The 13381-nt window shown below is 46.9% G+C and overlaps 1 protein-coding gene across 3 annotated transcripts in view; it reads right to left on the bottom strand.

Moving 5' to 3' along the window:
• Positions 1-10891, bottom strand: part of FAM53A (family with sequence similarity 53 member A) — a 71179-nt gene extending 60288 nt beyond the window's left edge. Inside the window, exon 1 of one of the 3 annotated variants that reach the window (XM_054293234.1) lies at positions 10779-10891. The gene's annotated coding sequence lies outside the window, so the exon portion shown is untranslated. Of the gene's footprint in view, positions 1-9574; positions 9643-10357; positions 10431-10778 lie in introns of those variants that run through there. The other 2 variants (XM_054293233.1, XM_054293235.1) reach the window with 2 other exon arrangements.
• Positions 10892-13381: the final 2490 nt, after the last annotated feature.

Below are 13381 nucleotides of genomic sequence, written 5' to 3'. Positions count from 1 at the left end.
TGACTGTTTTTTCTTTAAATACTGCACAAACACCTTTGCTTGATGGAACAGCTCACTATTTTCTGTGTACTACCTCAACACTACCTGATGTTCAATGAACAGCTCATTACTTCTAGCAGCAAATTCTATGGAAAGATTTACTTGTCAAAGGAGGTTCACAGAAGTTACCAAAACTCCAAATTACAAAGTTCACTCACAGAGGATGGGCTACAAAGCCTAAACGTAAAACCATGCCCCTGGTACAGGAAGCAAACAGGCACAAGGTGCCAATTAGTACACAAATACTACAGACCACACTTCGGTCAGTATAAACCAAAATAACTATTTCATTTGAGCACAGAAATGCCAGTAGAAAAACGAGAGTTGAGGAAGGCCTTCACTTTTAATCTTTCCTGAGTGGAACAGAAATGTAGCAGCTTTGAAGGGCAGAAGTTAGGTCACCTGCCAAGTCCAGCACTCAACATCCACAGACAGCAACTGAGCAAAGCAGGGCAGGACCAAGAGGGTTGGAGGAGAAATGGAACCTCCCACTTGGGCAGGTACCTTCACAGATGACAGCATTCTGACCAGCTGAAGCACAAAACAGTAAAGACTTAGCTGATGGAGTCAACAGTAAGAGAGATGTGGTCTTTCAAATGATCTTTCAAAGATGACAAAAAGTGTACCCATCTAAGCTTCCTTTAAAATAAACCTCTGAAATGACACCTGGGTTCCTGGTACCTTCACACATGCAAAGGTTAAGCACACTATAATCTGCACAAAGCAGTGACATCTTTTCTGCTGAAGATCTGAAACAAACAACTGTGTTAGGGGAAGTCACTGGCTGAGCACCTGGACTCAAGAAGAACTGAAATGATAAACAAGGTTCTGACAGCTGCAGCCTTTTCTGCAGGTGCAACAGGCATTCACTTCATGGCAGTTTGGCTCAGTTCAACAGCCAGGTCAGAACTCAGAAACAGGTTTGGTAGTATTTGATCAGCTTGTGCTCCAGTGAGAAAAAAAGGGAAAGTCCCCCCAACCTAGTTCCAAAGTTTAAAACTGTATATGTAACAGGACTATAAAGTTAAATCTCAAGAACACATGGAATTTTGCAGCCAGCTATGTTAGTAAAGTGGGAGTATCACACTTTATACAGAAAAACCTGCCATAGCCATGAACACACCTGAAAAGAGTTTTCTGAACACAGCTTCCCCATAATCCTGTTTAAGGTCTAACACTTACAAACAACTATTAACCTAAAGCACCCTCTGCACAAATTTCACCATGCACATTGCCTTTAACTTCCCAACACCAGCTGATGCTGCCTTACTGCTCTAGTAACATTTTGTGGGCTCCAAGTGGTCACTGAGGTAATCCCATCTAACAAACATTCAATATCTTTAGCAAAGGACTATCAGACTTCCTAAACCCCTGCTCAATTTAACACTGCAGTATGGTTTCAAAGTGTACCTGTCTATCTCCTTAGAGCATCCAGTGGAAAGGATGAGTGGAAGACTCATTATTCCAGCCTGTAGCCAGGCACAATAACACTCTAACTGCACTCAAATACATGTGTGATGAGAATAAGCTGCTACACATGCAGGGACTATAAATAAGGCAATGATAAGAGCAAGTCTAAGGGAATTCTTGAATGGCAGTGATGTAAATAAAGTTTAGAGAAGGAGGTGCTGGAGAAAAACCAACAAATAGCACTTAGAGAACTGTGTCAAACAACCCCAACAGAGACAGGGCTCAGAAAAATCCATTTCCATGCAGCACAAGATTTATTATGTGCATCAAGTCTGACAGGGGAGATAATATGAGAACTAAGATTTCAAACAGAGAAAATTGCACCTATAGAGACATCAAGAAATACTTACAAATACAATCCAAGAAAAATACTTTAAAGAAAAGCTCTTCCAAATAGTGGAGCTTATCCTTTGACAGCATGCAATGAAAGAGCAATTTCATCTCAAGAATGGACAGCTTCAAAGAACTCTAACTACAGATGACTTCAGTCACTCTGCAACACCTGGAATTATTCGCAAGGTACTAGATTCAGGCTGTTATGTGGTACATTTAAATACAGACAGGACAGGTTGGGGTTTTCTTAAAACAAACGAGGGTTTGGACATCAGTTTGAGGTTAGGCCTGTCTTCATTCTATGTCTGCATTAAGAAAAAGGTCAAAATGGATGCAATGAGTCTTTAATTGCCCCACATTTAAGCAGAACCTCTGGGAAGCTTCTGTGAGCACTGCAGGTGTGCAGCACCCACCTGGCTCACTGGGACAGCAGTGCAGCAGGGTTAGGGACAGGGAGGAGCCTGTGAGCTCACACACCACACTGTACAGCCTCCTGCTGCTGGGAGTGAGCAAAGGCATCCTGCAGCACCCCTTGGCTCACTGGGACAGCAGTGCAGCAGGGTTAGGGACAGGGAGGAACCTGTGAACTCACACACCACACTGTACAGCCTCCTGCTGCTGGGGGTGAGCAAAGGCATCCTTGGGGACAGTCACAGCCAGAGAGCAGCTGCCTGCGGTGTGTGGAAGAACCCAGAGCAGGAGCCCAGCTCAGCTCCATGTCTGTGCTGCTGGCACAGGAGCCCTGCTCTATGCAGAACAGCAGCAGGGACTGCAAGACAGCCTTAAAATCCTGCACAACTCTGACAAGTTTGAAAACTGTTCTGCAAGTAATGACAGGATACAAGTCAGTTCTGAGAGGCACACTCAGGCAGGATTAAATGAACAAACAGGAAGGCAAGTTCTCCAGAAGAAGGCTGTGAGCTAGGTGGGATCAACAGGCTGACCTTGAAAGGAGCGCTAAGCTGGTGTAAAAAAATCCAGTGTATGGGGATGCATAAACAGGAATACCAGCTCCAGGACACAAGGAGCCATTTTTTCACTCCACTCAGCACAGAAAGTCTCAGCTGCAGTACAAACTTGGGTTTTGAGCACCACACTTGAAGCCCAATGTGAACTAACTTGAGCTGAAAAAACATGATGTCTCAGGAAGGTCTGAATGCATTAGTTTTATTTAGGACAAAAGTATCACGAGGGTGGAGGGTAAGACAGAAGGAAACGGGAACATTGCAAATAACAGTTCAAATATTTTTAAAGATGACTTACTACAGGGGAAGGAATAGCTGTCCCTTAGGTCCAGGGAATTAGGCAATAAGCTTGACCTGCAGTAAGGAAGATGTCTGGTTTCATATTCAGAACAAGTTTTAATACTGAGGACAGCAAAGCACTGGACTTAAGAGAAAGAAGAGCTGCTCAGGCTTCTGTTATGAATCACTTTAGATGTGCAATACCAGTGTGGGGCAGGAGACTCACTACCAGCCTACACCTTTCACAGCTCTACTTTATTTTTTAATGACAAGGTCAGTTTCAAGCCCCTATAATGTTTTTGCTTATGCTCCCACAATGTTTTTTGAGTTTCAATGAACTAAAAGTTACTTTCCTGATTTTTCAAATTAAAACTTCAGGATTTGCACAATCAGGTTATTGTATTATTACCAAGAAAGTGTGGGGCAGGTGTGACTTTCTCCACACAGAAATCAACCCTATCCTGTGGCAGCATGCAAGTTTCAGCAATATTGCAGTATCCTGCTGCACCTTTCTTGTGACCAAGAGAAGCCAGAAGCTCATTTCTTCAGAAAGGCAGGCATGCTTTGCCTTCTAACAGCCTAGCAGGGTGATGTAATGGCTCTCACTGATGTGGTGGCAAGGCACTGTCACACAAACATGTGTGAGCACCTTTTACTGCACTGCCTCAGGCTGCCTTAGGACCTCCTGAGGATGGAAAACGCTGCGCACAGCAGCCAAACACTCCAAAACAAAAATTAAGATATGCAGCATTTTACAGATGGGGAGTGGGAGCAAAGAGCATTAGTTACAGCCAGAGGTCACATTTAAACAGCAAAATCCAAAGTCACTAAAGCACAGAGGAATTAACTCTTAAGAGCTGAAGCATAAATAGGGCACCTAAAAAGCATAAAACAAAACACTATCCTTTTTCATCCTCTGTAATAGTTCCAGGTACTTTCCTGCTTTATTAAAGGACATTCTTCTTGTGAAGCATGAAAGCAGAAGAGCAGCAGCAGTCCACCTTGTTCCCCCACAGTTCAGCAATTTCTTACCCAAATATTGAAGCAGAACAGTCTGGTCAGGATGGGGTGCTAATGGCAGAGGAGGATGAAGTCAGCAGGCACATATGCAGCCAAGCTCAAGCAGACTGCTGTGCATCCTGAGAGGGGAACAGGCCAAGCACCAGGCTGGCACTGGAACACGCTGGCTCACAGCCCAGTGCCAGCACCACCCCTGCTGCTATCTCTGCACCTGTGGGAGCCTCTGGCAACGGGCAGCAGCACCTCAGCTCAGCCTCCCAGTCACTCACAGTCTCAAATGCATCAAGGTTCAACTCTGTTGTTTCATTTCATGTTTTATTTTTAACAAATGAAACATGAAGTGCTGGGTACTTGTTCCTTTCCCCCTTCCCACTACAAGAAATACATGCTGTACTTTAGTCAATTCATGTGAGTAGTTCTTGAATGCTGTTTTCATTGCCCCTCTCATTCACTAAATACTGCATCAGATGCCACGCTAGCACTAGCAGTCTGGAGGCAGGCTCACACACCAGTACCCTCCATTCTGATAGCAATGAATCACTTGCCACTACTATCACACTGGGATAATTAGGCAAAGAGGCTCCCTGTTTTTTTTTTTTAAACCAGGATTGTAATTTTAACTGTCAGTTCATTAAAAACATTGTACAAACATACAAACAGGTTTCAGGTATCTAATGGAGACCAGCACTTAACAAAATCCATAAATCACACCCTCAAACAATCCACAGACCAGAAGTTTGCTGTTATAAAAACATAACATGGTACAAAAACCACCTGCAACCTCAATGGCCATTTACATATTGATTAAGAAATGCTGAGCTGCAGAAGGCAGAACCCCAGTTCCAGACCCATCATCCTGTCCCAGCTGTGTTCCCACAACTCTGTTTCATAACCTGCATAACACCTGAGGCTCCAAACTTTAACCTCTTCCATATTCTGTGCACTACTTTTGGCAAGTGGCAGCTGATAATGCCACAGGGTCTGACACACAGCTTTTGTCACTTTTCCCCTTCCTTAAACACAATAAACTTTCACCCCTCTAAAACCAAAGGAGGTCAGATCAACAGAAACCTTGAAGGAAGACAGAGAAGTGCATTTTTCAATGGGGAGTTAAAGGAAAAAGAATCTTTAAAAGAAGAATTTTCATTCAGAACAAACTTTTGAGGGCAGAATAAAGAACAAAAACATCATAGCGTATCTAGTAGTACGTGCATGAGATGGATGAATACTTTACCAAGACAAAACCTAAAGCCACAATTAAGAAGGTGAAACATGACACATGTGCACAGCACTGAAGGAATGATTTAGAGCCACTGACATCAACACAAGCTGTGCAGAGCAAAAATTAAACACACTGCAATAATAATCTGAACTGCCCAATTAGGTTAAAAAACACATTTACCCTACAAATTAAAAAACCTCCCAAACCCCTCAAAGGCATTAATGCTGTTCACAATGTTATTTGAGATGCAAATTAGGTACCTAAAGTTAATATAACACCAAGAGAAGTTTCTATTATTCCTATTAATGGCTAAAGGGGAGGTGACAGTACAAGAAAAGCCACAGCCCTGTTACATGAAGTCTTATTAGGACAGCACACATTTTTCTTCATTTTCAATACCTTCACTTTAATGCAGAACTGGGCAAGTTAAAAATGTGATTTTTCATAACTCAAGAAAACTGAAGTGAATTAAATAAACACCAGGTTGGTTGACAAGGGTGGCTGGATGAGGGGAGTCTTAAGGAGGAACAGGCATTCCTTTAAAAAAACTGAATTCAGATCCTGCCTTCCAGCACCACAGACCTCAGGCTAAAGCACAAAAGTAAAGGTACAGACAGTGATGCTGCAGTTGTTTCTTCAACTATTTCCTGTACCAGCTGGGTGCTCCAATTCTGAAGCTCAGCAAACACAGGAACAGCTTTCCTGCAGCTCAAATACAACGATGTGCAGCTCTTGGTACACTGAGTCAGTTTTGCTAATGACACTTACACTGAAAGCTCCAGGCCAAACAAAAAGCTGCAGCTTGATTTCACAGCCTTGGCTCTGCGTGCACAGACAGACCCCCACGCTGAAGGACAGCTGCCACCACTGGCACTGGGTGTCCCAAGCTCTGGGCACTGAGACAACTGTCCCTGACAACTCTGCCAGAGCTTTCCTACAGTTTAATTCTCACAGGAACCCAAAACAATGTTGGCATACCAGGTTCAGAGCAATGATGTGAACACCAGCTCATCAGAACTCTTGATTTTACTGTTAACACCCAACTTGCAAAGCATAGCTGCATTTTATCACAATACACTCAAGTTCAAACAGAAGAAATCCAATTATATTAATTTTGTTTTTCCAACTCAGTAAATATCCTAATTGAAACATTTCCTATTACCTTAAAGCATAATATTCAACTGCTTGCTTTAAAAAGTGCTGTCAGTAAACTGAGAGCCATAACCCAGATAATGTATTTAGTAACAACCCTGCCTACTTCCTCCCCTCAACCTAAAAATTAGCAGCAACACGGCCTTCAGAAGTTATTTACACCCACTGCAAAGCATTAGCAGTTAGCTGAGCAGCTTCTTGCCAGCTTGCTAATGATATTATTCCCCAAACGACCAAAAAAGACAAGACAGCACCAAATGTACAAAGGGCTATGTTAAGAGTTGACAGTTACCTTGATTTCAGGTTTCTCTACACTTAACAGTACCAAAATATCCAGCTGGATCATCACAAAAAAACTGCAGGGCAGCCTAGAAAGGAGTTAAAAAATATGCCACACCCCTCCCCTTTCTTTTTTACAGGCCTTCTCTTGAGTGAGAAGAAAAGCCTTAAAGAAAACCATTTTCTGGAAATATGACTGCCTCAATTCCCCTAACAGTGTTTATAATTAAGAGAAATCAAAGTGAAGGTGGTGGTTTTCTTTAAGACTCCTCACAGGATTGCAGTGCCTCAGTGCTAAAATCTCTTTAAGGACACAAACTCTGTAACAACCAAAAAGCAGACTGTCCATGTAAGGGGCCCCCTCACAGGTGTGCAGAGTAAGGAGATGAACATTTACCTGGCAAGAGAGTATCAGACACTGGACCTGCATTTCCATGGATGTCATGAATTCTGCCCATGAACAGGGCCTCTCTGTGCTGATGAACCCCTCCTTCAGGAGTGCTCAAAAGCCCTCCACACCTTTTTGGGAGTAGTCTCATCCCCCCATAAGGTTACTTTACAATATCTAAAGTAAAACTTGGAGATAATCCCACAATGGACAGAAATCTCTCACAGTTAAAAACAGAGTACCTGCAACATCTGGTAACTACCAGATCTCAGGAATGTAGTAATAAAAAAGTCCAAGAAGTTTATTTAACAAAAATAAAAATTACAGTTTAAAGCAAGCAAAGTTTTGTCTGAAAAGAAAGCACAGAACTTGTGAGCTTGCAGGGGAGAGAGAAGCTCCCTGTTGCCAAAATACAAAATTTCTGTTTATATTTTGATTATCAACATACACAAAAAGAAATGTAAATCATAACATAAATACTAATATTTTCCACTAAAGGCTTAAGGAGACCTCTTACTAGTTTTTAAGACAACTCAAAGCAGGACCACAGAGGACAAACTTTTAGAACAAAACTCAAAGCCAGCATCAAAGAAGTGGAGGAGCGAGGAAAGAATTGTGTTTGGAAAGGTTTAAGTACACCATGATTCCAAAGGGAATAATCTATCAAACCACAGGAGGTGACTAGAACTGCCATCATCACTGCTAACACAAAGGAATGTAGACTGGGGGGAGGCTACAGAGGAAGGGGGAGAAAGCACAGAGAAGGGAAAAGAAGGAACTAAAAAAAGGGAGCCACAGTAATGGCTACCAGACTCTCAAGGAATTCCTAAAGGAAAGAATAAATCCTTCAAGGTTTTGTTTTAAATAAAGCAATCCATGCAATAAATTGCAGTCTTCTCAGCACAGTCAGGCTTTCAGTCTCTCTGTCCACCATATTTTCATAAATATACTTTTACACCTCTACTAAACTTTCAAAGCTTTACACAATGGTTGCAAATATAAATATTTCTTCTTTCAGCCTCCTCATTCTTCTGAATCATAGTACCCTACAGAAAAACAGCTTTTTGAAAGGAAGTAGGGAACTTCAACCAGCCTGAACTTAAAATAACCCTTTACAATAATTTAACCAACTTTAATTCCCCAGTCAGAGAGACAATAACCATGGGTTAGGCACTGGCAGGTACAGGCCACTAGAGGCCTGCCAGATTACCACAGCAACATCCCAAAAAGGTATCATATCATTAGGGGGCTGATCTTGCAGATCACTATTTGGAGTTTGTGTCCAACAGGGAGCATTTACTTCCATAGGGTGAAGAGTAGCACCTTGCTACTGATGCAAAAAAATAGGGCTCATTAAAAATAGCAGACACGTTCATATGAACAGCGTTGCGAGGAAATTCAAAGTGAGTGAGTAGTGAACCCATTTTCTAGTTCAGAGTTCCACCAGTTTATGTAGAGCTACTTAAAATGTATGGGTTTTTTTGTCTGAGAGCAATTCTTCCAGACATTTTTGGAAGCTCAGTAACTGTAAGGATACAAGCTCTTTGGGCTTGAACAAGTACACTGCACCTCCAATAAAACCAGACCAAGTAACATGCTTCACCAGGAAAGTTTTTGCTATTCAGCAAGCATTGTGCTCCACATTTCATAAGCCCCACTAGAAGCAAGCAGACCATTCACAATTAAAACACACCCAGAACCATTTCAGCTTGCCACAAGAGATACGAACTTACTGGCTCTTACCAAAAATGGCAAATTTTTCTGACAAAAATATTTGCTATCAGTCAGGGAGGCAATGCAACAGCATTGGCTCTAATAACTGTTCTCAGGAGCTAATTTTAAGGTAGGCACAGCAAACCAGAAAATGGATTTGACCAGCTGGCTCAACCCATTCCCAGGCAGAGGACTTGGTGAAAGCCAGGGACAGAATCGCCCAGTCCCTCTCAATCCTGCAACCCAAAGCTGGGGTGCTGCTCCAAATCTTCTGAATGCTGGCATGGGGATGTCTTTCCCTAAAGGGGAAAAGGCCTGAACTTGTCCATCCCACCCCCAGGAGTTCAGATCCCTGAACACCAATCCTGAGAAGCCTCCAACAGCGGGTGCCTGCTCTGTTTCACAGGACCTAAAGCGACCTCCTGAAACAGCACCCAAATTTCAACCACACATTTCCATCCAGCCTTCCAGCAGGCCAGAAGACATTTAATAAGCCAAATAACCACAACAAAGCCATGTTACTGCCCTTAGAAAAGCTGGGATAACACAAAGAGGCCATTCACTCTCCCATTGAGCCCAACTGGTCCTTAAAACTTCGGGGCCATAAACTAGAAATCAGCTTTCCTATTGCTGTGGGGAGGGGAAGGAAGAAAATAGCCACCGTTTCCACCCTGGAATCATTATGGAAGGCAGCTATTGTGGAAAAACAGGCACCTCCACAGAGGTAACTCTATCCTTGAGCCACACAGGGGGGGGGAATCGCCTCAAAATCGCCGGGGTACGTGCCTGCAGACATGCGTTTCCAGGGCAGCGGCACAAAGGAATGTCCGAGCCGGCTGCGGCCGGGCACCGTCCCTTCCCTTCCCCGCGCGGCCGGGCCGGGCCAGGCCCGGGGGACACGGCAGGGCCGCGCAGCCGGCCCGGATGGCGCCCAGCAGCGCCGGCAACGCCGAGAACTTCACCGGGGGCCCCGGGCTCGCTGCTCCCGGCGGGGCGGCCGCTCCAGCTCCCGGCGGGCCAACACGGCGGCCCCGGCGGTGCGGGGGGAGCGCGGCCCGGGCCGAGCGCGGACAATGACAGCACAGCGCACGATCCGATGTGCGCACCGCTCTACCTGTGCGCCGAGGTAAGCGGAGCGATGAGCAGCCCGCAGCCCTGCGGCAGCGGGAGGTGCCGCTGCGGGAAGCGCAGCCTCGGGCTGACACCCCCGCCCCGCAGGGTCCCCCGGGCCGCGCTCGCCGCCCCACCCGCCCGGAGCTGCGCGGTGCGCTCGGCCTCCCGGGCTCCGCCAAGGGCTGTGAGGATGGCCGGGCCACCTCCCCTGTGCCCCGCACTGCCTGCGGGCCGACAGCGGGGCTGCTGCCTGCAGGGCTGTTATTACCTGCCCGGCTGCTGCCTACACGGCTGTTACCTGCTACCCGCACGACTGCTGTTACCTGCCGGCCGCGCTCACCGCCCTCCCCCCCGCTCTCCCCCCACCACGGCAGCCGCCGGTACCTGAGCGGCCGTGCCGCCTCCCCCGTGCGTATGGACCGGGCTGCTCAATGGCAACCGAACAAAACACCGCCGGCCACGCCCCCTCCACCGCCCGCCCGCGCCCATTGGCAGCGCCGCCCGCCCGCTGAACCTTGACCCGCTCTGCCATTGGCCGGCGGCGCTGTCTGGCTCCGCCCACAAACGGGCGGGGGGCGGGCGCTGCCCCGGTCGCGGCAGGGACGCGCAGCTGTGGTGCCGGGTGGGGTGCGGGACGCGCGCTGGACTACAGCCCCCAGGAGGCCTTGCGGCGCCGCACCGCTGTCATTGGCTGGGCAGCGCGCGTGCGGAAGGGCGAGGGGCGCGCGGAGGGGAAGACGCGCTTCGCGCGCGGGGGTGATGACGTCATCGCGTGCCCGGATAGAGCCGCAAGGGGGATGCGCACCCTCCTCGTCCTCCTTTTCCTTTTCCTCATCTTCCTTCTCTTCTTTCTCCTTTTCCTCTTCCTCCTTCTCTTCCTCTTCCTCCTCTTCCGATTGCTCTTCCCCCTCCTTGTGGCTCTTGGCATCCTTTCTGCCCGTGCTTACTTAGCTCTGGCCCAGCTGTGGGCTCTGGTGCATGGGAAGTTGTAGCTCCTCTGCTTCCACCGATCCTTGTCCGTATTCTTGGCAGGGATTTGGCTCCATCCTTGTTATCACTTTTTTGTTCGCAGAATTCCCCACTGAAAACAACTCACCCCCTGAAGCATTTCATTGCTAAATCCTATCCAAATTTAGATGATTTTTTTTTTTTATAATAGTGAAGTGGTGACGATGTGTTTGCCTGTCACAAGCAGGCCGAGGTGCGGCGGGAGCCCCGGAGCCCCCGACCCAAGCTGCTCCCGCTGTCGCTGTGGCCGTGCCTGAGGCCGGCGCTGCCGGCGCTGTGGCCGTGTGCCTACACTGCCCTCTGCTTGCCCGCTCCCTGCTCCCGCCCTCACCGCCGGGAATTCTGCCCCAGAGCGGGGGTGAACGCTGCCCCCGACAGAGCGGGGGCTGAACGCCGCCCCAGAGAGAGCGGGGAACAGAACGCTGCCCCAGAGCGAGCGGGGGGCTGAACGCTGCCCCAGAGCGGGGGGTAGATCGCCGCCCCAGACAGAGCGGGGGCTAAAGGCCGCCCCAGACAGAGCGGGGGGCAGAACGCCACCCCAGAGAGAGCGGGGGGCTGAAGGCCGCCCCACAGAGAACGGGGGGCTGATCGCCGCCCCAAAACGTGGGCTGAACACCGCCCCAGAGAGAGCGGGGCGCTGAAGGCCGCCCCAGAGCCCGGACAGAACGCTGCCCCACACCTGCCGCCCGCCCCACAGAGCCGCTCCGATGGGAGCTTCTCCGTGAGTCAGGCGGAGCGAGGAAGTGGGATGTGTTTGGACAACAATTACGCCGTGCGCTTGTCGGGGCAGAGGCTGCTTTATGTGGGTGCATAATCCTTAACGTCATGAGAAACCAAACCCTGATTTACTGCTGCCCACAGGCCCGACATAACTGCGGTGCAGGTATTTCTTACCCACGGTAACTGTTATCTAGCTCTTCTTGTGCCTGTGACAACCATCTGTTGTTTCAGCCTTCTGCAACCTGTTCTCCTGAGTTTGCACATGGAGTTGTGTTTCTCTCACCTTTCCTTCGACCCACGAGTTTTTCAGCTGAATTTACCTTATTTCCCTGAGGGATTTTGGTGAATTACAGGACAATGCTGCAAGAGATATCCAAGTTAATGTCGCAATGAAGAGTTCAAACCAAAATTGTCTTTCTGGGAAATGCTTACTTTGGCTAGCTTGCTTTCAAATTTGAACCTTAAGAGACCAATAAATTAAACCCAATTTTATTTTAAACAACATTACCAGGTTTTTCTGCTGGTCCTCATCACTCTCCTTCCATCTTTTACACTCTGTACAACCCCACAGTACTTTTTTCACACAGTTTTCCAAGATTCTTTCCCCTGATTATACAATGAATATTTAAATCAGTGTTCTAGTTCTCTGTAAGATCAACACATACCTCTCTTCAGAAAGATCTTGCAAGTGATTACAGGTACACAGAAGAAAGCGCACAGCATTCTCCCATTGCTCAGTCCTGGCTCTTGAAATGCTTTGTGATTGTGCTCATTTTGCTCCTGGCCCAGTTGTGGATTCTGGTGCATGGGAAATTGTAGCTCATCTGCTTCCATGATCCTGTTCGTATCCTTGGCAGGCATTTGGCTCCATCCTGTAATCAGTTTTTGTTCTCAGAATTCCCCATTGAAAACAAGTTATCCCTGAAGCATTTAGTTGCTAAATCCATATCCAAATTTAGAATTAACAATTTTTTTTAGTTTGTTTTTAAATGAAGTCATGATCTAATTTGTCTTTCACAACCATTATAAGTATTCCACTGGAACAGAGCAGCTCAGGTGTAAGATTTTTACGTAACCCTGGTTTTCCTTTTCCTATGACTTTAACCATTTCCACAGTCTGCAAACATTTGTGTTTCCATGATGCTTTCCTCCAGACTCCTATTCTGTTTCAAAACCAGAGTGAACTCTGTGTATCTGAAATTGAAGTTTCTTGATTGCAACTGTTGAGTCACAGCCGTGGCTGCAGCATGGGGGAGGCAGGTGAAAGGGGCACAGCTGCACTTCCCCAGCAGCCAGGGCTGCTGCTCTCAGCTTCCACAGGCTGGATATTCCCATCTAGGGCAAAACTTTGCAGGAATTAAACTGTCTTATGCATTAAATCAATCCCCAAACTTCTTTCTCTAATGCTCCACTGTGATTTCTCCCCTGATTTATCACTTTCCATTCTCCTCTCCAACTTTATCTGCTTCTTTCTTAATGTGACAATGGCTCTATTTTGGCTTCTTTTGGGATGGAACTGCTTTTACCTCTCTGTAGTCCAAAACCTCGTGGGAAGATGAGCCTTTAACAAGAGATGTTACAGAAGTGGTACCTCCTGTGACCCCAAAACTTATCAGATGGGGAAGCCAGGTACAATGGTCAACAAAAACTACAGGATGGGGTGGGAGAGAGGAGTGAGTG

The sequence above is a fragment of the Melozone crissalis genome, unplaced genomic scaffold (genome assembly GCF_028551555.1).
Source record: "Melozone crissalis strain CALT ecotype California unplaced genomic scaffold, PUWL_Pcris_2 ptg000132l_1, whole genome shotgun sequence".
Lineage (NCBI taxonomy): Eukaryota > Metazoa > Chordata > Aves > Passeriformes > Passerellidae > Melozone > Melozone crissalis.
Note: the sequence above shows the minus strand (reverse complement) of the source record. Positions and strands in the feature narration are given on the sequence as shown.